This window comes from Chroicocephalus ridibundus, chromosome 9, assembly GCF_963924245.1.
Source record: "Chroicocephalus ridibundus chromosome 9, bChrRid1.1, whole genome shotgun sequence".
Lineage (NCBI taxonomy): Eukaryota > Metazoa > Chordata > Aves > Charadriiformes > Laridae > Chroicocephalus > Chroicocephalus ridibundus.
This window is the reverse complement of record NC_086292.1, coordinates 12,684,592-12,711,512: the sequence shown is the minus strand read 5'-3', so window position 1 is coordinate 12,711,512 and position 26,921 is coordinate 12,684,592. Positions and strand designations below refer to the sequence as shown.

Here is a 26,921-nt window from a genome sequence, read left to right as displayed (position 1 = left end):
TCCTTTGCTGGGTCTTATTACTTTTTTTCTTTTTTTTTTTTTTTTTAAAAAAAAGGAAGAAAGAAAAAAAAAGAGACAAAATTAGGTCTATGTATAATAAATGTAATACTTGGCGTTCTTACGTCAGCTGTCGCCTACAAACCACTACTCTTCCTCTGAACCCTCACTACTATAAAATTGCAATTAGTGTAGCCATTTGATTATATGTGACTTCTTTTGCTACAAAAGTATGGCACTAGTTAATTGTTATGATCAGGTGGGTGTCAGCTTATACAAAATGTTTGGTAACTCCAGTTTCTAGTGTTGGCGGTACAAAGGACTTTAACATGCCTCATGTAATTTCAGCAGGTAAAGATGGAAGATGAAGAGCCACTGATTCACCTTGTTGCTCAAGATATGACTCCACTAATTCAAGTTGAGTGCTTTATACTGGAATAGCAGTGTGGCAGCTCTTATACAGCTAGCCTTTCTGAGGATTTGGCTGTGGGAATTCTCCAACTCATAATTTTTGTGCTGTAGTTTCATGTGGGATTTTAGAAAGTGATCTGCTTTGGAAGAGGCTGATTTTTTCTGTTGTGTACCATATGAAAGTCTTACTGTTCTAGCGGCTTTCCAGGTTTTTATTTATTTTGTGTTCTCATGACTGCCTAGTTTTTTGAGAGTTAGGGAGGATGCATCCATGGCAAGTAATATGCCGGCTTCTGTAATATTGGCATTGCTGAAGATAGCTTAAATCTTGCCTGTGAGCCTGCATTAGTACTGAAAGACGGAGGCTTTTAAAGGTCTGTTATTGCAGGCTTTCCTGGCCCCTGCTCTGCAGCCTGGGCACACTCAGATTGTAATCCCCTGTCAGTCACCAAGGGAACTAAATGCCTTTGACGATCCCGAGCCTGTGCCAGACGAGTCAGATGGCCACAGGAAGAGTTCTTAGAAATTCGTTAGAGACTGGCATGTTAATGATGTTAAAATACTTAATCATAAAACAGTAACCAGAAGCCTTTAGGGTGCACCAAATTTTTACAGTTTTCTAAAAGTGTTCAAGTCTTAGACTGCTTTGTTTCACCTGCTGTATTCACATATACAGAATTATGAAAGAGGAGAGGATTCTTCTAGAAGTCTCAAAGGGGTGGCCATGCAGGTTTTTGAATAAGCAGTACTTCCTTACATGTAAAACTCTTTAGGCTTCATCCTGCACTTTTCTTACTTTTTCTTTGAAAAGATGTGCTCAGTACAACATAGACCTCTGCACAGACAACTGCAGAGATATCTTATACCTCACTACTGTTATTTTAGTACCTAACATAATAAAAGATTTTCAACTAATTTTGGTTTTGAAAGGGAGCATACGAACAGGCTTCTTTAAACTCATTTTCTGCTGGTATGAAATTTTTGTGATTTTTCTTTTTCCTCCTCTCCTTGCCCCCAAATCCATGTCATATTTCACATAAGAGGAAAGAATGGGACGGTGTGTCACACCCAGTTACATCAGTCACATTGGCAGCCATTAGTGACACAGCTTAATGCAGTCTGACTGATGTAATCAGACATGATGTCTCTCACAGTACTGTGTCACCCTGAGAAATCTAAAGAGACACAGGTTTCAGAAAAACACAGTTAAGGGTCATTTTAGAAAACAAATAACAACCCAGGGCATTGTGTCTAGAGATGTGCACCCAAAACAAGTGGGTTCTTCTGGACCGAACAAGACCAGTGTGCTAAATTCATTTCCTTAGGGCAGGTAATGTTTTTTTAGCCTGCTTGAATGAACCTCATTTACAAAAGAGTTAGCACAACTTTCTGCAATAGTAATTTCTCTTTCTGTTCTTCATCTAAAGCACAATGATGTACATTTCAAAAAGTTATTTTGAGTGCCTCCTTTTTTGGGATACCCAGCTTGTGACCTCCTGAGTACGTCTGGTTTCAAGGAGCTGATCTGAGATATCTCATGTTTAGCTCTCAAAAGGTGAGATTGTCAAAGAAACTAGCCACAAAAGAGCGTATTTTAAATGTATGGAAATCTGGAAGGTACTGTGTAGCATCAATGTTGTGGTTTCTTTCTGTGTTGTGTGTGTTTATTGATGACATTTATGAATGTATTTTACTATTCTCACAGCTTAGCTGCTGCTGTTGAGATGGCTCAGTTGCAAACAAAGCTTGGATTCATACTTCTTGATGGGTAGTCAGAGCAGGGATAATTTTTCTTATCATTAGAGGCAGAGTCCAGATTTGAAGTGCTCAACTGAAGCTGATCATTTCCCAAGTTTATTTGAATTTAGTGATCCAAGGCTCAGCTTTAGCTTTCCTGACTTCTAGAACAGCATATGAAATCTGAGGTCCACAGAAGTCAGTACCAAGCTTCCCATTTACTTCAGCAGGGCAAGGTCAGATGTGTGGAGCGCGCTTTAGGTACTGACTGAACTTGAAGCTGTTTGAAGGAAGTTGTCCAGCTTGTTAAAGTGAGAATTGGATAAGACATGACACCTGAAGTGTCTCTGAAGGATGTTGAGCCTGTGAAAAACCACCACATTTTTATCACCTAAACAAGTTCTATTGAAATCGGAAAAATACTGATGAGGAACAATGAGAGAAACAGTTGGCTATACTAAAAAAAAAAAAAAAAAGGTTTGCTGTGTAGTTTGCTTTTGGTTTACATTTGACTTTATCTCTTACTGATTTTATTGTTTTAAGCATACTTAGATGTGTGTTAGTAAGAGAGTTTAGGTCATGTTAGTCTGTGCAATGCCAAGTACAATGTGGCCCTAAGTCTTCATTTGGGATTCATCCATATGACTAAAATCAAAATAATAAATACTAATTTGCTTCCGGACTCATAAATTGTATCAGAGACATCCATCTTAGAGGCAAAGCTTTAATTAGAACTTTAAATGAATGGGTTGGACATAAATGTGGCTATCAAAACTGTTTTAAAACTATAAACCTTAATCTGTACTTCTGTCTCCATCTCCAGAAGTATATTTTCATGTCTGTTCTTAAAACTGCATTTCTAACTTAATTATTTTTTCCCCAAAAAGTGAAAATGATTTCAAATAATTTGTGCTTAAAAAAAAAAAATATACAGAAAAACATATATCTCTGTTTGCATGTCTGTCACCAAAATTTTAATGATCACCTTACAACTTTGCTATTTCTGAAGTTAGATCCATTTCAGCTTCCTCAGCTTAATTTGCATTCAGCATTATTTTCCTATTTTGGGAAGTAGTTGAGAAAGCAATAGAGCAGTTCCTATACAGTGTCAGTGGAAAATGTAAGAATGTGAGCACAGAGTTACTCAGTACAGGGACCCACTGATACCTCAGCAAAAATATGAAGTCATTATAAAGGTGTCATTGCTTGGTGTCTGCAATATATGTTTCTGTTTAGCCCTTCTGGAGGGGACTATACCATTTGTAATAGTGGTAATTTGAAATTCTGTCAAAGCTGATGGCTACTTGATCTCACAGGTACTGGTTTGCTGCATGTGTGACTAAAGCAGGGCCAGCTTTCATTCTAGGGAGCAGGATTTTCTACAATAGGATTCTCAGTCTTCATTTCAGCTGTGCTTGAACTCCTTAACCTTACACTTGGATAGTAACGGCATCATCAAAGGTTATAACTCCGAGAAGTAAGCCAAACTTTGGAAAGAAAAGTTCCTATTGAGAGGTTGGTATCTCCAACAATAATAGTGAAAAATAGAGCAATTACAAAGCTTACGTCACACAGTTTGCAAATAGAGGAGATCAGAGCTGTTGTTCCTATCCAGCAACGCTAACCTGAGAGGTGTTGGTCTGTCACAGTGACTGGCAACTGGCCAGACCTGGTCTCCTCATCTTGTAGCAGTTTGTCCTAAATCAGGGTAGCATAGGAGCTGCAAGTCTGGCTACCCATCACGCACTGAAAATAGCCCTGGAAGCCAATGTAGTATTCTGCTTTGTGCCAGCCGGAGAACACAGAGAGGCTGCAGTAAGGCCCGCGATCACCAAAACATTTAAATACTTCCTGACAGAAGGTAAAGCACTTCTGCTTTAAACAAGCTACAATTTGAGCACGTGATGCTGTAATAGGGTAGCTGCTTACTCAGCACCACGCTGCGTAGTCTTGATTCTCATGTATCTAACCCAGGGCAACAGCTCTAATCTCTTTGGTTCTTAGATAAATCCTGGGATCCAGATCTACTATGGTCGTTGTTTGTGGTCTTGCCCACGACAGTCCAGTACACCTGTGTAAGAGCAAATGGACTCTGTTGTTTGACTGGAGTCACAATTATATTCTAGTTATTAAACAATCTTTAGTGTTCAGTCATGTGGCAGGTGAAAAAGGCACTTTTTAGCCTGATTGATTACATAGGGGCAGCAGCTGAAATGCTTTACACGCTATGTAATTTTAGGAGAAAATTAATTAGTATGAATAGGCAAGGCATCCCATGGTGTCACTGTTTATTCAGTTTTCTATGGAGAATCACACTTTAATAGGAAAAACAATCTTTTTTGGTGTTCTCAGGACACAATAAAAACAAACAAATTAAAATTAGTAACTGATGTGTCACCTTATCATAAGTTTTCTTTCAGCAAGGAGGTGATTGTTTTGTGCCATACGTTCCACTGCCATTAGTGAAAGAAAAGAGGTGGCGGAGGAAGACTAGCAAAACATAAGCAGAAAATCTCAAACAAATGCTACAGTTATTTTCCAGTGCAGGCACTGCTAATTCCTGCTTGGAGAAACTGCTTCTGAACCTGTTCATCCATGCTTTTTGATGATAGTATATCATCAGAAGAAATGTGTCTCCGTAACATAATTAGAATCACCTGGGTGAAAGTGAGAGCTGTCAGGGGCATTTTAAATGCTCACACTCTGGTGCTGTGTGACAGCGTGATGGTCATATACATTTTGAGTCTCTGAATTACTGTGATAAGTGACCTAAAGGAAAGATAGAAACAGGAGACTGCTAAAAAAAAAAATTCAGAGCAACTCTTTGATAAATACTGTGACTGGAACAGATAAAGCAATGAAGCCTGTTCATATGTTAAATTAAGATGTGCTTGATCAGAAAGTTTAAAGGAATTATTTCGGTGTGGCTAACCTTAAATGTGATTGGAGTCAAAATGTTTTGGTGATTTTATGTAGATAAGTATTTTCTAGGAGTGTTGGTTGGAAGAAAATGTAAAGACAGGATGCACAGGCTTGGTTCTTACATCTGAAATTTTAGGAGGTCTTTATTCTCCAGCTTTACTGTTGAGCTTTATGCAACAATTCATGTTCAAGAAGACAGACCCATAGAAATTCATGCCATCAAAATAGCTGGCTATTGTATTTATCAGTGTGTTATCAACAGCATGTGGGAGCACACATGCTGTAGTATTGTGCTTTGGGTTATTTGGCATGTGCTGTAAACGAGCATTTGGAAGAGACAGGATCTGTGATTTGGGGCAAGAGAAAGAATATCAGATGTTTTATTCACTATTGCTTCAGCTAGACTCCTTCTTCCCCTTAATTTCTGTGAGTTGGAAAACTAGTGTCCGTAGCCAGAATCAAGCCTCCCGCCCACACATTTGGCCAAAATTTTAATGCTGCCAAGAATAGTCACTGCCTTTTTTCTTTTTTCCTTTTCTACAGAAAGTGTCAAAGTGGAGCTCTTATGTGTACACATAGCTGGATCAGAGTTGCTGCAGTTTTATCTTAAGCACATGCTTCAGTGGCTCCTGAGAGTTTTTGTTGTTGGATTTTTTTTTTTTTAATCTGAAATGTTCTAACAATAGAAAAAGACCTTATTGTAATTAGTTACTTTTTTTTTTTAAATAAAGAAATTGATTTACCTAAGTGTGGGCTTCTATGACCATTGTTCTACACATAGAGGCTCAGTCCTCCCTCTTCTCTCCAGTCAGTTCTGATCCATTTGTCATTTTGGAGGTTTTATGAAGTGTGACAGAGAAGGACTGCATCTATTGCATCACATGGGTGATGCAATAAGGGTCAGAGGCAAATAAAACCACCACACAGGAACATGCTCCTCATGGGGAGGTAATTTAATATAATAAGAGATTTTTCTTTTTTTTCTCTGTTCTTGGATAAATCCACGCATGTTTCCTCTTCTAATAGCACTTTAAGAGGTTGTAGGGTTTTTTCTTCCATCATATCTGCTGCAACTATGATTATGGGTTGTTCCATCTGCAAGGATATTTTCAGGTATATTTAGCTTTAAGCATATGTGTAGTCTTTGCTGAATAACCAGACTGCTTGCACATAAAAATGAATGAACATACTTAAAGTTGTGAAGCCTATTCTCCACAATGCCAGAAAATGGCATTTCAGGCTGGTTACTCCATAAATTAATGCTTGAGACCATGTACAAATACCTCGTTCAATGATCTAATTCATAAATAAGTACTTAGATTATACATAAGACACCAGAGGCTTCTTTTTTTTTCTTTTTTGAAAATTACAACATTGTATTTTAATTAAATATTGAATTTTCTCAGTTTTTCTTGAAAAAGAGTTTGTCTCTTCTCATTCCAAAAAAGCACACCTTACTACTTGAACTACATAAGTACTCAAGGTCTGTGTCTGCAATCTTAAAAAATTATTTTCTTTCCATAGAGGAAACTCTATAGTAGATATACAGTGTCAGAATCTGTGATGGAATAACATATTCTAAGAGAATATATCGCTATTTTTTGGTGTAAAATCACATTGTTGATTTCTTGGTAGAAATACAATTTTGATTTCTCTTTATTGTTTTCAGGGGCAAGTATTTTTTTGATAAACGCTTCCTAAAAATATCCAGCTTCCTATTATTAAAAGTGCTACATAGAATTATTTCAAATGAGGTAGGTGAGAGGTGCCAACTTTGCTTTGTTTACTTTTCCCACTGACAAGTATTTCTGTGTACAGATAATGTAGAACATTGAGACTGTGTTTTCCTTAGGGGCATGAGTTTTCAAACACAAACAGGAGAGAAAACATTCTAAGAAACAGAAAACGGCTTGGTTATGCCTCCCTAAATTGGTAGGGCAGACTCCAGGAAGTTTGTAGTACCTGAAATAGCTTTTCTTCTTCTTTTTGCTTTTACTTGACTATGTTTGAATCTGATCAAGTCCCTTAAAATCTGCTGTCACTTGAGCTGTCTGGGAACAGACACATGCTTGTCCCTATTCCATGTGTTTGCCCAGCTATTGACTGGGACGAAGAGGACAGGCAGGCAAAATGAATTGATTTGTAATACTTCACATTTTCTTACAGATGGAGGAGGGACAATTTCAAATTAAAGCAGCTTTTATTCTGCAGAAACCGGACATATGCTTGTATCACTTCAAATTTCTATTAGACAATATTTTATCATTAAAAGTCTCATGTTGCTACACTGAATAATGCAACGTGGGCTGACCTACTTTAATGTTGAAACACTGATTCACCTGTCAACATTTTTGAGCAAACGGAAATATTTGTTCTTGTCTTCAAATGGAAGTACAAAACGAGAGCAGATGTTTGCAGGCGTGAGTAAACCTCAGTGGACCAAGATGCATTTTTACAGTATATTGTAACCTCATTTCATCAAGACTACGCTTTATCTAAAGATGGTAGACCAGAAAGCTGTGATCTATAACACAAAAATTCATTACCATATTTGGGTATGTCACATTAGTAGTTAGTATCTACTGCCTGTATTGCATGAGTAGATTTGATATATTCTATTATAAAGGTTAAATATTTGATATACATGTATTCTGAAACTTCTGCATATAATCAGCAATTAGGAACAAACAGTTCAGTTGCTGAGCTAAAGGGCACATCTTTAAGTAGTCTATAAAAGGAGACAACATGTCCAAGCATTTGTTATGTAGGTGTCTTTTTAGAGTACTCAATTTCTGTATTGAAAGAGCTCCCCAAATTTTTATTAGCCATCTGTTTATAGTAGGTGTGTACTTGTTTTTTTCCATTTCACTGCAATTACTACTCTGGCAGCAAGAACAAGTTGAAAGCATGGCTTGTCCCCTGAAAGATCTGCTTTCGTTACATATGGTTCTCTCCGTTAAAATACAGACCAGTTGCTCAAGCCACCTTAAGGGGAAAGCATTCAGTTTACTGCTCCAGTAATTAGGCATGCAGGCACATTAACAGTAGCAATAATTGCGTACATTATTTGCTGGCTGGAGCACCAACTGTGTCTATAAATTTTCAAATTATTGTACTGGCTACAACTCATTGCTAGTGAGCATCCACTTGCCACCTCCTTTTATAGAAAATGAAATATTCTCTGTAGGTAACTATTTATGTTTACTTTTTATTTGGGGGTTATCATAATTACTGTCAAATGTTTTCATGTTTACTGTTTTGAATTGCATGCCATATGTGTTGTCCTGACCTTTGAATGAACAATGTAGTTCATCCTGCTTTAAAAATATGGAAGAATGTAGATGATGCATAGCTCTTCTACAGCAAAGGAAAAGTGGAAGAGAGGAATCCACTTGGTTCCTGAGGAGCAGGTTCAGCTCTTGACACAGAGCTGCTCTAAGAAATGCTTTCATTCTGTCTGATCATAGCACCTGGTGAAATCACAGCTGGTTTCTGACACACAAGTCTCCTTTTTTTTTTTTTTTTTTTTTTTTCTTCCCCCTGTTGTTGCTGTCATCTCTTCTGGGACCCATATTGCCCACGCATGCTGAGATGGGGGCTTCTTCCTTCTTTCAGCCTCTAACTCAGTTGTCTTTAATTTTGAGTAAGGAATGAGGAGACAGTCCTGTCAAAGCTGCTCTTGCAGCTGGTGGATATTCAAAGGGCTATGCTAATATGTTGATATTCAAACGGTGTTCTATACCCTGTCCAGGAAATTAAGCTGTGCCCTGTGCTTTGCACAGGACCTTAGTTACAAATGGAGAGGAGTATCTGTGTTGCTGAAAGGTACTGAGGTAGGAATGATCTCAGCCATATAAGGCAGCTCTGGGATAAATCATGTCTTTTTGAGACAAAACTTTTTGGAATTCTTCTCTTCAGTTTTATCCCACCTTATAAAGGCTGATCTACTCAAGGCCATGAACAAGTACAAGTTAGTCCTCAACTTTTGCATGTTAATGTTCAGAGTTTCTTTTGCTTTTTAGATATTAAAGTAAATACGAGAAGTTGATTCTCCTACAAAGGATGGAAGAAGAAAACTCAGAAGTAATTGTTGAAAAGGTTTCTCTTCTGTTTCAGACCCAGATATTTTTAGATACTACTGAAGAAAGCTTGTGAGTTTTTTCTATCACTCATGTCAGCTACTCACCACCAAGTTAATTATTACCCATCTAAAATCCTGTGCAGCTCAACTAGTTGTCATCTCTGTTTCTTTCCCTCTCTTTGTTTTTCGCTAACATTTAGAACACTTCTGTTTCTACAGCTTTCAGTTACTTAAGTTGTGGTATCAAGCATGTATTCTGAATTATCTGTCAGAATTAATGAGCGAGTTTATCCACAAGTGTGTCATTTTTCACCATGCACAAAATAAGCAGGAAGTGTATATTTTAGTACCTACGGGCTGCTGTAGGTATAACATTATTTTGATGTATGGCACAGCCTCCTTAATAAGATCATTGTGGGAGTATTTTGCATGCAGTAGGTGCCTAATATGCAGATGATATTTGTAACTGACAACCGCCATCACAACATTTGCGCTGTAAATTTTCTCTGAGCAAGCAGACACATCATCAGTGTCTCTTACATATCTAAATACTATATTGAGCTCATTTTCACCTGTATTCAAGCAGTACTGTGGCCTAGTTTGTTTTACCCTTTGGAAGTGATATTTTAATGCTAGTGTTTTCCTGGTTTCGGTACAGTGATATTGAGGAAAATGTGTTACTTCCTAGAAAATTAAAGATTTGGTTGGAGAAGGCGGTTGCCAAAGATGACACATTAGCAGTCTTGTTGATATGAACTTGTAGATTTATTCCTGTTTTAAAGTTCAGATTGGGCCTGGGCTGGGCAACTGTCCTGAACCTCTGCTGTTGCGTTCATAATAGCAGCGTGGGCTCACTGAATGCGCACTGACACAGTACAAGCAGTAAATGAAGCCTGGTGTTAAGTAGCTGTTGTAGCTAAACAGAGAGAAGACTTTGATAGCACATACCCCATCTTCTGGTAATGTGGTTCTCAAACTTCTTGTCCTGCAGCGTATGCTTTGGAAACAGCACCTATGCGAGAGTAGCCTTGAAGAGTTGCCTATACTTGTGGCCTTTTGTCACCACCTTCAGCTGTGGCATGGGGACTTTTCTAAATGCTTTTAGTCTATTTCAGAGGAAAATCAATCAAGCTGACCCAACCTGGCACTCAGTGATCATTTAAGCTATCAGATGGACACCCATGATTTTATTCCTTACTTAGGCCAGATTCTGAGTGTCTATCTCTGCTGCAACAGTGCTCAGAAGGAGCTTTGAAAAATGGTCAGAGACCAAGAGGTTTCAGGGAGTTGCAGTGTGGATGGGTGGTGCATTAGGGCTCAGCCTTGGTCCTAGTTTAGGTTTAATGGCGTATGACTTTCTCCCTAACATATTAGAAGCCGGGACCTGAGTTTTGATGTTCAGTTCAAATGCAGTGTTCCTAACACTGCTACTGACAGCGCAGCTCAGACAGCTGGACACATAAGCTGTGGTTTAGGTAAAAGAACTGCTGTAGAGTGCTTCGTCTGTGGGTGATGAACTGAAAGCAACTTTGTAGAACCCTGTTTGTTGTTTTTTTTACCTAACCCTTGGTGCTTTTTGAAAATCAGTCTTTTTAAGAAGTTACAACTTGAGCATTTGGCATCTCTCATTATTATCTAAAACCTTAGCCTTGAGTTTGATGGACCTAGTATCACTCTTAAGTCAGACTGACTTGAATTTGAATAATGTCTTCTCCATGGTATCGTTGCGAGGTTTCAGTTTTTGCATTGATCATCTCTGTGGTTTCATTTATCTTATACAAGGTGAATTGAACTGAATCATGACTTAAACATGAACAAAAGAAAATAAATTTCATTTTGCTGTGAAACAAAAATATTATGGTCAGTTGTTGGTATGTATCATACAATCAGAGGAACACCAAAACGTAGTAATAGAGATTTGTAATGCAGTTACGTATGTCTTCTATAAGGTCCTACAAAATTTGTTTCCTTGGGCTTTAAGGGGAATTTCAACTTAGCTTAGCAAACTCATAGCCTTCAAACAAATATGAGAACAGTGGGACTTTGCTCACTGCTGGCTGTCACCTCCAAAAAATTTTACAAGTTTTTTGGGTTTGTGATTTGCTTCTTCCCGCCTTGTCACCTCAACCCTGTAGAGTTCATAAATGATCAGCCTTTGGTGTGAATGCATACCTGAGGTTTGAATGCTACTCTTGTTGGTTTAGGAGGTTTGCACACAGGAAAAATAGGCGTGAATTTAGTGATTCACTGGCAATAACTCCACTTGAATGAATTTGACAGTTCTTTTAAACATAGTGCATTTTAAGCCTAATAATATATTGTAAGGTATAGTTCCCAAATTTCTGTTAGTATGATGTTTCCTTTGGTCTCTTCTCTTAGGAGTCCTGTAGAGCACTTTATTTCTCAGAATCCAAGCTCTACGTTTAATGTTTTCTTTAACAGACTACCACACTCTCACAGCTTTTTTGTGTCTAATGAAATATAACTAAGTAGTAAAACTGATTAAGTTGAAAATCGTAGTTTTTGTAATGAGGAAGGAGCATAAAAATGATTTGGGACTAAGATACTGATTAGATTTTAAAGGCAAAATCTAACTAATGAGATCTGCCAATTTGATAAGTGATATTTGGATGCAATTTTAATGAAGGCAAGCCCTTTTTTGAGCTAAAGGAATGTTAGGTTAATAGTGTTAATAATAAGTTATTGTCAGGATTTTGTTTACCTTGGGGAGAGTACATTAGTTACAGTGATGGCACCTGCATATTCTCCAGACTGGTCTTACCTTTTCCAGCAAATAAATTATGGCCGTAGGAAGCTGAGTGATAAAACACTTATTTCAGAGAGGTTAGGATTTTGCCCTGAAGCTTAATATAAATACGTGATATGTTGTTGGGCAGTATATATAAAACGAAGGTAATATGATGAAGGAGGGACTTTGATAGCTGTCAAAGAGAAACCTGAAAGCAGAAAGAAAAGTGAACTTCCTTTCCTGACACAGCACAAGAAATTTAAACAATCATCCTAAATTGGAGTGTATTTTTCCTCTTTCTTCTTAAGTTTAGTTCTTGTATTTTTGTGTGCTTTATCAAGCACATATATGATTAAACAGTCAGGTTAGCCTGAAACTTGCTCGGTTTGAGGAATTCACTACTGTATGGCAATTACCAAACTGCCTGGATACCAACTGACTGACTTGCAGCTCCTAAATGTTGACTTCACAAGGAGCTGCGGGTCATCAGTTCAGTGGAAAGCCATGTTTTCTTCAAAAACTTACGTGAGACTTTTCCTATTTATATTCCTTATGCACTGAAACTGAAAAGTTACTGATATAATAGGACATTGAAGATGCGCCAAGAGCCAAGATCTCTTTGGCTTGTGATCAGTGTCTGAATGCTAGTAGTGCCCAGCCTAGAGGCAGCTCAGGAGGTCTCCCATCTGAGATAACTGATGTGCTTTTTCATGTTCATAGCCTATGAATGGACATTTTCAGAAGAGCAGACACTCATCTATATATCGTTTTCACTTTGATTCTCTTGGTCTGACTTGTCTGTAGGAACAGTTTTAATTGCTAGTCCTTCCCAAAGAGTAAAGTGGAAATATCCTTGGGTAATGCTAAATGGGATTTTTGTGGGTGTGTACCGTTGTTTAATTTTTAATTTGTCAGGTGGCCCATCAGGTAGCAGACTTGTAAGGCTGCTGAAATTTCTACATGATTTCCTTTATGCTATAGTATCTGTAAAACTATTGAGTGTCCAGTCCATGACCCCACTTTGTCCTTTAAACTGAGACCTGCAGAAGTACAATAAAATAAAAACAAAAGCATGAAGACGGTTTTATCAAATCTGTACTATGGACGAAACCTTTCTCCTAGGATAGGAACTCATTTACCTTAATTTTACAGTCCCACTTACAGTCAGGAACAAATATCTAATTGACCCCACCGCCAGGCTGTTGTCATGACAGCTGGCTCCTGAGACTTTTTCAGACCTTTAAGAAGATGTAAATATAAGCAAGGTGACAACTCGACTGCAGAGTCAAAATTAACCCTCTTTTAAACAACTGAAACGTAATATATGGCACTCTTCCTTCAAGGAGGGCAGTAATCCTGCTGCATACTGTCAGCCAACACCGCTCCGCTCTGTAGTCAGCCTGTAACTCAGTTGCCACAGCAACCTGCTCCCTACTTGCAGCAAAGGAAGCAAAACATATGGCAGAAATATTGTGCTACTGCAAGAAACCTCAAGATTTCCTGAACAATAACTCTTCAAATTCACATTTCCCTCCTCAAAAATATTAATCAAACTGCTTCACAGTATGTATTGGAAAATCATTAAAGTTAATGTAAAAATATGACATCTTAGTAAACTACCAAAATTATAAATGAAGAATTCTAGTTTAAAACTAGAAAGTTACAAGGGGAAGTGTTTACACTGTGGGCTTCAGCTTGGATAGCTTTCTGGACTATGGACAGTCTAAGTGTGTGGAAATACACTTGACAGTTCCTGAATCAGAAGTTACTCAGAGCTCCTTCTTTGAGGTAGTTCTGGATATAGGGCCCGTTTCTTCTCTCGCTGCTGTGAACCTATATTTATGTCTCTAAAAAAGCATCCTCGCTAGTGCTGGCCAAATTATCTTCCTGTTGTGTTTTGAAAGATACTTGAATTTTGGATAAAAAACACTTAATGTGAAAAATAAGTATTTTCTGTAGAAAATAACGGCTTTTCATCATTTAAAAGAAGTTTTCAACCACTGGGCTTTCAGGTTGATTGCTTTGTTGTTTTGTTTCAACAAAAATGTGGCTTTTTCTGGATAGAGAACCGGTTGTACCAAATAGAACTGTTTTCTGATAACTTATAGATTTTATTTTTTTTTAAATGAGGGATTGTTAAACTTAAAAAAATACTGTGATTGACCTTTAAATGCGTATAGAGGATTGTTTTTACATATGAATACAGACCGTCTGGAGCTGGAATCAGGAACCGAGTTTCCTAATTAGAGTCCAGGGCAGGAACCCTAAGAGAGAGTCACGTTTGAACATTACTTGTCCACTGTGGATCCCTGGACTGCTTCCAGTTCACCCAGGCTGCTGCATGATATCAGATAATTTCCAATTTTTATATATTAGCTTATTTACCTATAAGACAACCTTAGTAAAATAAAAATCAGTTATTGATAAATATACCTATTTTAACATGAAGATATTGACACAATGGGCATACTCTTGACAGGTGTGGGACGAACGGTGGTACCTTCTGATACCAGGGTACAAAATATACAGGAGAAATAGTCATACTGGTAGAAGGCTAAGGAAAACCTGGAGGCAAACAGCTATCGTCTTTCTTGATTACTTCTCTAAAAATTACTTTCATCTTTGTGCAGTCAGCAAAGCTGAATTCGATCTTCTCCTTTCATAAAAGGTATTTTATTTCCTGACTGAGGGCAAGTGATGAAATTGGGGTGTGTAATTATATCTTAGAAAAGTTATATAACTGTGCCTGTGATTATACAATGTCATGTTTAGTGTAAGCTACCACTTTAATCAGTGGTAGTCCATACTTGTGATCCATGCTTGGCAAATTTATAAAATATGTTATAGGTTCTCTAATTTAAGTTACAATCTTTTATTTTGAGCAGGGCTCTTTAAACATAACATTTGTGATGGAGGATAAAAAGACAGTGTTGGTCAAGTTCTTTGTGGTGAAGTTAAGCTATGTTTGGATTGTGTTTTCTCCCATGTGACCTGTGATAATGTTTCCCCATAGGTGCAAAATGGTTTTCTCTTACCACAAGCAAAAATACTTCAAATTTTATATCGAACTACTTCTGAAACATTCATATTAAAACTATCATTCCTTTATTATTTTTCTATGGAGAAATAATGGCCAATTCAGCAGCAATCAGTTTAATTCCTTCCATTTCTGTGATGGTTTTGAAACTAAAACTAGTCCAATTACCTTAAAACTGATTATAGTATAGCAAAGAATATACGGCTTCTGAAAATGGCTGGATCTTGTAATTTTTAAATCTGATGAAGAATTCAAGAATATTTTTATATAAGTGTACTTTGTAAGACTTTATTTGAAAAGAACTATGTTAAAAATGTGATAAAAACTGTAAAATACATAGAGAGTATCTGAGTGAGAATAACCCTGGCTATGTGTTTAAACAGAAATTCGAAATAGATGGAGGACTGAAAGGTCAATTGTAGAGAAAAATTACTAGCTCTGCTAGCAGTTTCATGTCTTACAGTTTGTTGCTCAGGTTAAAATGATATATATTCTATATATGTCTAAGCTGACCTCTAGGAAATTGCATTGGAAATAGACCTGAGTGGAAAAATTGATTGGGGGGTGGTGGTTAAATGGAGGTGTTTGGAGGCTTGAAACAGAAAAAATTTACAAATAATCTCCAATGTATCGTTTCAGACTTATGGAATTTGACCTAAAAATTAATTTTCAAATTTGTTAATTTGACCTTTTCCTTTTTTTTTTTTTTAAATAAAATTCCATTCCAAGCTAAAATTAAAAGTGTTTTTTGGAAATAGTTTAAGCAAGGTATTATGAAAGTGCTTAAGAGAAGCCTTTCATTTATAAAGTCATCAAGTTTTTCTTAAAAAGGTTAGAAAGACCGACCCGGGGAACTATCAACCTGTCAGCCTCACCTCTGTGCCTGGGAAGATCATGGAACGGATCCTCCTAGAAGCTATGCTAGAGCACATGGAGGACAGAGAGGTGATTTGAGACAGCCGTCATGGCTTCACCAAGGGCAAGTCCTGTCTGACCAATCTAGGGGCCTTCTATTGTGGAGTGACTACATCAGTGGACAAGGGAAGAGCTGCAGATGTCATCTACATAGAACTCTGTAAGGCCTTTGACACGGTCCCCCACAACATCCTTCTCTCTAAATTGGAGAGATATGGATTTGATGGATGGACTGTTTGGTGGATGGGGAGTTGGTTGGATGGTCACATCCAGAGTGTAGTGGTCAATGGCTCGATGTTCAGATGGAGATTGGCGACAAGTGGTGTCCCTCAAGGGGACATCTTCATCAGTGACGTAGACAGTGAGATCGAGTGCACCCTCAGCAAGTTTGCAGATGACACTGAGCTGAGTGACGCGGTTGACACGCCTGAGGGATGGGATGTCATCCAAAGGGACCCGGACAGGCTTGAGAACTGGGCCCATGTGACCTTCATGAGGTTCAACAAAGCCAAATGCAGGGTCTTCCACCTGGTTTAGGGCAATTCCCAGCATTGTTACAGGCTGGAGGATGAAGGGATTGAGAGCAGCCCCAGCAAGAAGGTCTTGTGGGTACTAGTGGATGAAAAGCTGTACACAAGCCAGAAATGTGCGTTTGCTGCCCAGAATGCCAACCATATCCTGGGCTGCATCAAAGGAAGCATGGCCAGCAGGGTGAGGGAGGTGATTGATTCTGCCCCTCTGCTCTGGTGAGACTCCACCTGGACTGCTGCATCCAGCTCTGGAGCCCTCAGCACAGGAAGGACATGGACCTGTTGGAGCGGGTCCACAGGCCACAAAAGGCCACAGAAATGATCAGAGGGCTGGAGCACCTCTGCTATGAAGACAGGCTGAGAGAGCTGGGGTTGTTCAGCCTGGAGAAGAAAATGCTCCAGGGAGACCTTATAGCGGCCTTCCAGTACCTAAAGCAGGCCTACCGGAAAGATGGGGACAAACTTTTTATCAGGGCCAGTTGTAATAGTGCAAGGGGTAATGGTTTTAAAATAAAAGAGGGCAGATTTAGATCAGATCTAAGGAAGAATTTTTTTATGATAAGGGTGGTGAAACAGTGGAGCCCAGAGAGGTGGTAGATGCCTCATCCCTGGAAACATTCCAGGCAAGGTTGGACAGGGTCTGAGCAACTTGATCTAGTTGAAGATGTCCTTGCTTGCTGCAGGGGAGTTGGACTAGATGACCTTTAAAGGTTTGCCACCTCTGTCACGTTTTTTATAAGAAGTGATGCTACCAGATTTCCTTGGCTGGAGAAAAATCAGTTTTAATTCTGTATTTTCTGGACCTGTGAACACCTGTAGTGGAAGCAAGACCACAAGACATACTAAAACAGGAGTCAGGTTTAGGTTGCTAAAGGCAATTGTGGTACAAGTGTCTTTCAGTATTTGTTTAGTTTTTTGCATCTCTTGTATTGTCTAAGGGTCTGTCCTACAGTCTCAATAGGGAACAATCTTCATACAAGACCCATAGCTTTCTTTATATGATTTTATGAAAGTTTATCCAGGAAGAAACAATCTATATTGGGCACACACTCAAATGTTATTTCTGTGAATGAAATTTAATTGTCGTTCAATGGCAAGAAGGCAAGTGTCATTTGGCAAAACAAGCAGATAATGTTTTTGTTTTTGTGGAACTAAGTGAAATTAAGGAGAGGAAAAGCCAGTCCATGTACCTGACGTATTCCAGTTGTCACCAGCAAAGCACATGCTACAACTTGACATCTTAGTGAAAGCTTCCTGCCAAATAAGCTGATCTAAATTAAAATGACCAAATGTGACAGTTCCCGCATCCTGTTTATTGAATTAATTTTCCCTACTTATCACTATGTATGCTTTCTGATGTATATGAACATGTGTGCTATTTTTTCACCAAAATGGGGTGCTGAAATAAAGTAATGCATCTGGAATGTTTACCTGGTTGGTTTTTTCCTGATCCTTAGCTATGCTGGTTGTTAGATGAAATAGAGAATGTTCTATCTGATTGAAATCAGTGCCAGCTTTAAGACAATAATTCATTGCAATGTTTTGCAGCTGTTCTGAATATATTTCCTTTTCATAGCATGAAGAATAGAGTATTCTAATACATATGAAGAAACCAATAAAAAATTATACAATGGTACAAATGTAAACAAAGCTTGATTTTTAATTTTTTTTTTCCTGTGTAGAAGGGTATTGCAAAGTAGACTGATCCACAATTCCTAGACAAGTAGTACGTGCTAATAACTACCTTTATTCATTTTTCAGTATCTTGCAGCCGAGTTAATCTGTGTTGTATAAATATATTAATGCAAGAGAATTCCTTTCCAGACAATGTCTCAGCCTTCAAAATTTGTATAAACTGGTGCTTCTTAAGGCCAAGTCCAATTCTATTAATTAATGGACACAGTTCATGTTATGAAGTACCAGAGAAGGGGACTTTGATGTTGCAGCTCCACTGATGTAAATCACACAGAGCTATAGTAGATTTGGCCTGATAGAACGTAGAACAGATTTTTTTTTTTCTTGTTATTTTCTCAGTGAAAAAATTATTTCTGCTATAGAATCTTTATCTATAGTGTGCCCCACTTTTATACATTGCTTCTCTATTCTTACTAAATATTTGTTATATTTCACTGTTATAAAAAGCATGTATTTTTAACATGAAAGGCAATCCAGAAGTGGAAGTTACTGCAGAATCTGGAGGGTCACAAATACCATTAATGCTGTGATTAAACAATGCTGTTTAATGTTGAAGTGATTGTATTAGAACAGTGACTTGCATTTACTTTTAAAATGACTGCTTTGAACACATCTGTTGCAAGTCCAACTTAATTTTTTCAGATCCGAATAATATTGTCTTCATCTGTCGTCTTCTTTCCAGCAGCATAGCTCTGTCACACTCTGCAGCTGAGCTTGCAAGAGATGAAGAGACTTCCTTGAGTCTTCAGAAAGGGAAGAAGTTTGGAACTAATAATTAGGTGAGTTTAAAAGAAGCAACTGCAGCAACATTTTGGAATGACTCCCTTTGTCACAGGTATGGTATCAGATTAAAGTCTGGGAAAAATGTAGGTAATGACTAATAAAAAAAACACACCAGTGAATTGCTAGAGACAAATATTTAATCAATATTTTATTCCTTGTAGGCTGATTTGTATAGAACCTACATTTCAAAACGTTACTTCTGAATAATACTTAATATGCAGATTATGTGTATGCATACAGCTCATTAAGAGCAAAGACTCTGCTCAAAATTTGTTGTGAGTAAACTGGATTGGTCTTCTAAGTCAACAAGTAAGTTTCTCTGCATCAAAGAAACAACTGTTCTTTCAGAAGCGAGTTTATAATACAAGCAAAATTATTAACTTTCCAGATATATTTTTTTTTTTTTTACATTCACCAATGCTATAATATTCCTCTTAACTGACTCCTTAACTAGAAGTCTGTTAAAAATCAAGATAAGCAGTGTGAAGACAGTAAGACTAGAATTCAGGTTCAGGATTTAACTGAACATTCATAGAAACATTGCTTACGCTGTTTGGGAGTCTGCTCGAGATTCCTTACTGATAAAGTATACATGTTGTGATTTTATTCTAAGTTCCAAATATTGTTTTCCAAACCGTGAAGGTACCATAAAAGGGGTGTTTTCTGACCCAAAGTTAGTCATTTCTACAGTTGGCACTTCTTACAACCATTTTAGTAATGGCATATGCACATCTAGGCACTGCCCATTGCTCCCTGGAAGAGAACTCTTCACGTTAGATGTTCTTCTGTCCTTTCTGTCTGTCCATCCCTGCAACCTCTTTTGGACTGGGACAGCTGTCTGTTATGAGAATCATAGTTTGTGCTTGGTGAACAGATTGCTGTTTCTATTTTACAAGAAAAACTAACATACTAAACTCATATACATTACTTTCCCTGGAAAGTTCATCAGTGCTGCAGAATACAGCTGGATTGTCTCTGCAAGTTGACTTAATGATGCAGAGAAAAACTTAGACTGTATTCTAATTCCCAGAGTTTATTCTTCGGTAACAGGAATATTTGGGGTCCTCATCATATCTGGTTTGTGAAAAACAGATTGTGACAGTGTTCGCATTTTCTTTTATTTTAGAACAGATATGATTTTACTGATTAAAAAAAAAATGACATGGTGAAATAAGTGAATAACCAAATGAAACTAGTGCTACGGAGAAGTGTTCTTTTGCCTCTAGATTTAATTTTTAAAAGTGAAGGAGTTTGCTTCAGGGAAGAATCGAGTACAACCATAATTCCTGTCATTTCTGTAACTTCTTCAAGAGTTGGTATGTGGTTGGAATAACCGACCTCAAATTACAGGGAGTGCTTCATTCAATAAAAACATTAATTTACGGTAAAATTGTGGACAATTCTGCTCCATATTGACTTCGGTGTTATTCTTTATCTCTACACAGTTCATCTTTCCCTCCTTTGGCTTCATTTTCTACACTCTCTTTACTTCAAGTGTGTTTGCAAGGGTGGATCTCTGAGGAATAGAGAGGAAGAAATTAAAGGGCCTCTCATTCACTGGCTAATTGGTAGGGCCTGAAGCCATATGTAATTTTGCATAACTTATATGAAGTGATGGCTGCCTTGCCCCTTCCTGTTCAAATAATATCTGTGCTGTACCTATGGTTTGTGTTAGATGTTGCTTTTTCACGTTTCATGTATGCATTAGTGCAGGTAGATGCATGAGCACACTACACACATCCAACAAGCAGGGCATCAGCAACATTAAGAAAAATATATTGTCATTCCTTCAGAACAAATTCTAGATAATACTACTTCCATAACTATTTCATTTAATTTTCTGTGTCCTCTTCATCATTAATATTGACAAATATTAGCTAATTTTTACTCTTTTTTTCCTATATTCCTTTCTTTCACTTAACAAGAGGCATTTTTGATGTGAAATTCATTTTCCTAACCTTGTTGCCCAAGCTATCACAAAAAGTGGAAGCTCTGAGAAAGAGTTCAGCCTTACGCTGCTGATGAAGATGGTTTGTCCTGTCTTCTATCAACATTTGATGTGGCAGACCTGTCAGAAAGTTCATGACTCTCAATAAAATGGTTCGTGGTAACAGAAAGACAGTTTCAGAGAACTAAGCACAGATTTCACAAGAAGTACAAGAGCAGCCGACTACATAACGTACAAACTTTATTCTATTGCCTTGCCAAGCATCAGTTTTACTTTTTTTTTCTGTCCTCCATTCCTTGCTAAATTTCCCACTTCTTGAGTTACATGCTAATGTGGTAAGCTCTGCCAGGCAAAGACTGATTTTATTTAGAGAAAAGATTGCATGTTTGCATAGAACATGTGTCAGCAGGAGAGCTACAGTCTTAAGAGGAATAAAGGCCTCCCAGTTGCTGCCGTGAAGCTCAAGGGCAAGCATAAATATAGGATCTGGAACACAGCCTGACAGAAAAGGAGGTAAGACTTGAAATAACAGAAGACGGCATTGAACACTGAGGTGATAAATATGACAGCTACTATACTCCTAAGGCCAGGATGGAAAAAGGTATAAAATCAGTATGATTCAATGGAGATGTGTATATATTGTGATAGGTTTATCAAGTAATATTTTTATGTGCAATACTATTTAAGTTGTTTGCTGATCCTTTGCAGTAAAACGAGTAGACTTAAAGAGGCTGGAGTCGGTTCTATAACACTGTACGTATATTGAGTAACCTAGGCTCAAGCATACTGTCCCATTAACTTCCACATAAATGGTACCCAGACTTTTAGTTTATGAGCATATTGGAAATACTACAGACAAGAAGGATCAATCACAGTGTTGTTTTGCTGTGATCAATAGGAGGCCTCTGTGACAATAAGCTGGGAAATGGTTTTCCAGAACAGCTGTATGTCTAAAGAGTAAAACACACCCCTACCTGTGGCAGTACTACCAATAGAGGATTTAATTCAACCCTTATTTTCCCTGTAGAGAGCAGAATGTTGCAGCCCTCTGATCTGACCCTCAGTGTTGTTTACTTCCTTATTAGAGTGCTATGAGTACGCTGCGCTTTGATATAAGGCACACAATCTGCAGTTATAAATTTCCTTGACAGGCACTGTCTCTGGTTTATTTAGTGAATAGCTTATTGAGATCCCAATTCTGACTAAGCCCTTTGGCTGTAGCTCTTCTGTCTGTTTTATTATGAGCAATGAATGCTAAAGTAACAATGTTATAAAAGAATCAGAAACCTCCCCATATGGGCAAATAGATAATTCTACTAATATATTTTAAATCTCTTAAGAGAAATCAAATCAAATCAGCAGTGTTGCATTGGGGTCTACATTAAGCCTGATGGTTACATTTCAAGATGGACATACACAAACTCTGTATCTTTATGTGTGTATATACATACCTGTATTTTAATATCAGGAAAAAACTATCATATTTGCAAAATATCAACTTACACTTCAGGCCAATCTCTGGAACATCTAGTTTATCAACAGATGTAATTTTAACAGTAGGGTTATACCATAGTAATGAAGAGACTGGAAAATTTGGGAAATTGCAGAATAATAGCTATTACTATAATCATAACAGCAGGGATTTTTTTAAAAATTCTATTTGTCTGAGAAACAGCTGCACCTGGAGCTTTACTTACCAAATAAAATTTTCTCTCTTTATTTTCAAACAGTTTTCAATTTTCTGCCACATTGTGTATTTTTAATTAACTCTATGAATTGTGATTATTTTCCCTGGAGTTCAAGAAGTAAAGGTCAAATGTAATTGTAGTGATGACTTTCCTATCTCAAGAGGTGTTTATAACATAGAAATAAACCTTTTTGCTTTCCTTTTTTTTTTTTTTACATTGAGAGTGTTGTTTACCTAGTAAAGCAAAACTGATTGACTAACAGATGCCTTAAGCTAAAAGTCCTTCATGCTCTTTCACATTTTCAGTGAGTGCTTTAGTTATTAGGAAGAAAATAACAAGACTAGGACCACGTTAAATTGTTATATCAAGGACTGAAAAACAGGCCTTTGAAACAAAATTTTATTCTACACCTCTTCCAAATCCCAAGTTAATTCTACTTATTTCTTCAGTAGAAAAATGTCATTAACCCAACACCTGAATTATGAAACACAAGAAAAACTCCCACATCGTTGCCTTCAGTCCTTTGTGAGTTTTGCTTTTAAATGGGTTTGTTTCTTTAGCAAAATTATACTGAAGAAAAGTTACGTTATAGATCTATTTAATGACAATTTTGTACAGAGCATGTTTCTTAATTTTGTGTACACAGACAAGATTTTTTAAATTCCGATATACAGACTTGCACAGGGCAGAATATGGCATTATTTTTCCTGGAAATGTGTGAATACTGGACTTTATCTTTTAAATCAATTTCTAGTTCTTCAGAATCATGTCTCCCGAGGCTGAGCAGAAAATGTTCTGACATTGCACACATTTTCTCTATTTTGTTTACAGGTTTCTAAAGAAAAACAGTGAATTGTTTCTACAGGTTAAAGTTATGATAATTTGAGGGACAGACAGTTAATTTTGGCCAAGTGACATGGCCAAAATTAACATGGCCATCTCATTTAACATCCTTGCACATCTATTTCAGTATCTTAATGCTGGCAAAAAGTCTCAAAGACCTGCTTGGTTTTTCTGCCTTCCTGGAAAAAGGAGGATTATCTGTCTGTTAGCAATGATGGACCTGTTTGTGAAACAGCAAGAGATTTTTGTCTGCATTTATGCTCATGCTTCATGCTAAGACTTGAAGGACTGTAGTTACTTACTTAAGTGCACTTTTAGTTAGTTTACTGGATCTCCAATTTAGGCAGTTCTTCATGAATTTGGCAGAAAAAACCAAGTTATTCAGCAGGTACAATAATAATCACTAGAAGATACTAAGATCACTAAGAAACATCTTAGGTATCTCCACTGTGATTCATTTCTGTGCGATGGTAATACACGATGCCATAGACAGTTCACTTTAGATATGCTTATCTGACATAACTGGATTGGGATCTCAACCTTCTACATTATTTATACAACATAATACCAAGCTGAGATAAAACCCCCACATATCTCTCACTTTCACTTTGTATTTATAGCCTTTTCCTGTTGTGTCAAGGTGTAACTAATAATGTATTTGACCTTCCTGACCAACTTGTATTTCTATATAATACAGTCCCAAACCCTCGATTAAGACAGAAAACGGCAAACTCATTCTTAGTTTACAAACAATACTTAGTTTGTACTATACAATCATTTAACTGAATTAATCTACATTTATAAAACTGAATCTTGGTAGAGTGAGTTGCTTATTACAGATAATGCTATCACTGAGCAGCTGTTCTAGCACTCCTTCACTATTCACTTATTGAGGGGGGTAGGATAGGGTATTAACTTTTAATATAAAGTTAATGAAGTCTGTAACTTGTACTAAATAAGCAACATGACTTCATTCCATGTATAGAGTAGAATAAGTTATAGATAACACTATGAAAAATAACTACTCAGTGATTTCATACAACATATGTAGGCGTAGATAAGAGATCTGTTTCTTTAAAGCTTTTATCATATTATCACAATTTAATTTCCTACTGAGTATGAATAATTTTACTGTGAAATAATTTATCACCGATATTAATTCAGATGTTGGATGGTCTCTCAAATCAGCTGGCTATATTACTTAAATCCCACAAATTTTTACTTTCGTAAGTTAAAGTACTCTCATTAATATCATATTCTTCTTCAATAAGTGTCACGATCCTTACTTTGAAAAGTAAAATAGTTCACAGCCAAAATGAGTGAGTCCTTATTGCTAATTTGACTAGGAAAATTTTAAAAAGACAATACTTCAGTTAACTCTGTGTAATCAAGAGGCAAATGATAATGAAGCGAATCTAAAGTTTCCATTTCCTTAAAAAATACCCCCCCAATCTAGAATCCAGATGATGAGTGCTCTAGAAAAACCTATGACAAAATTAATTATTGCATCTTCAGCTCACAATTTGAATTTTGTACAGCAAATATCAGACCACACAAGAAAACTTTGAGTATCTACTCATTAACCTGCTAATGCCTGTGTTTGTTAAACCACAAAGCTTCACCCATAAATAAATGAGGGCAGGGTTAATGCCAGTAAAGGAACTCTAATTCTGTCCCTTCTAATCTTTTACCTGCAGTCAGTTTTTAGTCTTGGATATCAGGGGAAAACACAAATTAATGCCAATGAAGGTAATGCAACAACAGAAAGGTAGAGTACACTTATGAATCATTTCTCATGAGGATTTGCATGTAAAATTTAAACTCCTGTTAGCTCTTACATTTAAACTCCTCTTACTCTGCAAAATTCTGGCATAATCTTCTGTTTTCAAACTGTTTGGAATCCCTCTCCAATATTAAATGTGTTAACATGAGCGCAGAATACATTTCCTTCCATACCTATCTTTGTAACCCCTAAATGATTATCTCAGTGCCATATATATTTCTAACCTGCTGATCATCTGAATGCATGACGACTTTGGCTGCATTTTGAGCTTTGTACAAAAAGAGATTCTCAGGAGGAGGAATGTTAATGGACTTAGTTGGCGCTCCTTCAAGAGGCTGTTCACTTTGATCTTTAAAATGAATCATCACAACTCAGACATGATCAGCGGCCAAGGCTTAGAGAGGTTTGACTGATCTCTGCACAGTCTGCATGTTGATGAGCCTACATGTTAGGATTACCTGACAGTTTCCTTTTCAGCTGTTTAGAAAGTGAAGGAAATGCTATGGCATCTTATTTTATTCTTGTTTGTGCTTACCTCCCAAAGTTAGCTTTTTGCTATTGCTTTGGAGATGCTGGTCTTACAGTAGAATTTCATTGCCTATTATCCTACTATTCCTACTAGCCTGTTCTATTGGGGTGTACACTGGGTAGCCAAAGGCATTTGGGTGTGAAATATTTGAAATTCAGCTCACTTCTCATTATATATTCCATTACTTTTATGTTGTCCCTAACATGACTTTGATGTAAAATTTGTGATGTTTTGTTCAGGTCTTTTAGTATACTAGTTGTTGATTATGCTGTTGTAAAATCAGTGGAGATGAAGCTAAAAATGTTACTACAAACAATAGAACAGCTATTGCCTGGAGCCGAAACCCAATGATATGCTAAACAGAATGAGTTATAATTCATAAACTGATGGGGAGATTTTTTTCCTACTCTGAACTATGCTGGACTTTTTTGGCCACTTTGAAAAATACCATTAAGCCAAAGAGGAAGAACATTATCAGGCCTTTTTAGAAAACCACAGCATTTAAATGCCACGTCTAATTTTTCAGAGGGTATGGATAGTTGTCTTTGGTTTTTTTAATCTTGCCATGGGAGGTGAGGAGAAATAACTCCATATTTACTGAGGAACACTCACCCATTGTTCAAAATTTTCAACTTCAGATGCTAACCTTTTTCAGTAAAGAGAATAGACTGCATAAGATATGTTTTCATAGATCATTAAATTCTCAACATTATGATAAAAAACCTGAAACTTTAAGTGCAATTATGTGGTTTTTGTCTTGAATTAAAAAAATAAATAAAACCAGTTAACCGTTTTGCAAGTTTTAGTTTTAGGTCATGAATAGTGGTTCAAAGGACTCTTAAAACCAAAATTCATTTGCTAGGATTTTAAACACTCTATACAGAATGTGTAGCTCACTCAATCTTCAAGGTCAAATAAACACTTGTTTTGTAAGACTGTAACCTTTGTTTTCTGTTCCTAGAGTTGCAAGACAGATAAAAGTACAGTTACGAGGGAAGGAAAAAAAACAACAAACCACATCTTTGTGAACAGGGACTTCTTCAAATTTACCAGAAATTACTGTTAAAAACTTTTGAATTCATTATACGTAGCAGCATAAGTGAACTGAGACGCAGCTGTCTTTTTTTTCTACAATTTTATTTCTATTTTATACATTTCAGACTTCTATGACACTTTTCTTGCAGTTCAGACTAGCTGTAAGACTGAAGGATAAATCAGTTTCAATGAAGAAAAACCCCTTTTATTATAATGTATGGAATAAAATCCCTGTTCT

The 26,921-nt window shown here is 37.1% G+C and overlaps 1 protein-coding gene across 1 annotated transcript in view; it reads left to right on the top strand.

Moving 5' to 3' along the window:
• Positions 1–26,921, top strand: part of TENM1 (teneurin transmembrane protein 1) — a 900,761-nt gene that overhangs the window by 139,859 nt on the left and 733,981 nt on the right. The window contains exon 2 of the mRNA XM_063345747.1: positions 18,757–18,853. The gene's annotated coding sequence lies outside the window, so the exon portion shown is untranslated. The remainder of the gene's footprint in view (positions 1–18,756; positions 18,854–26,921) is intronic.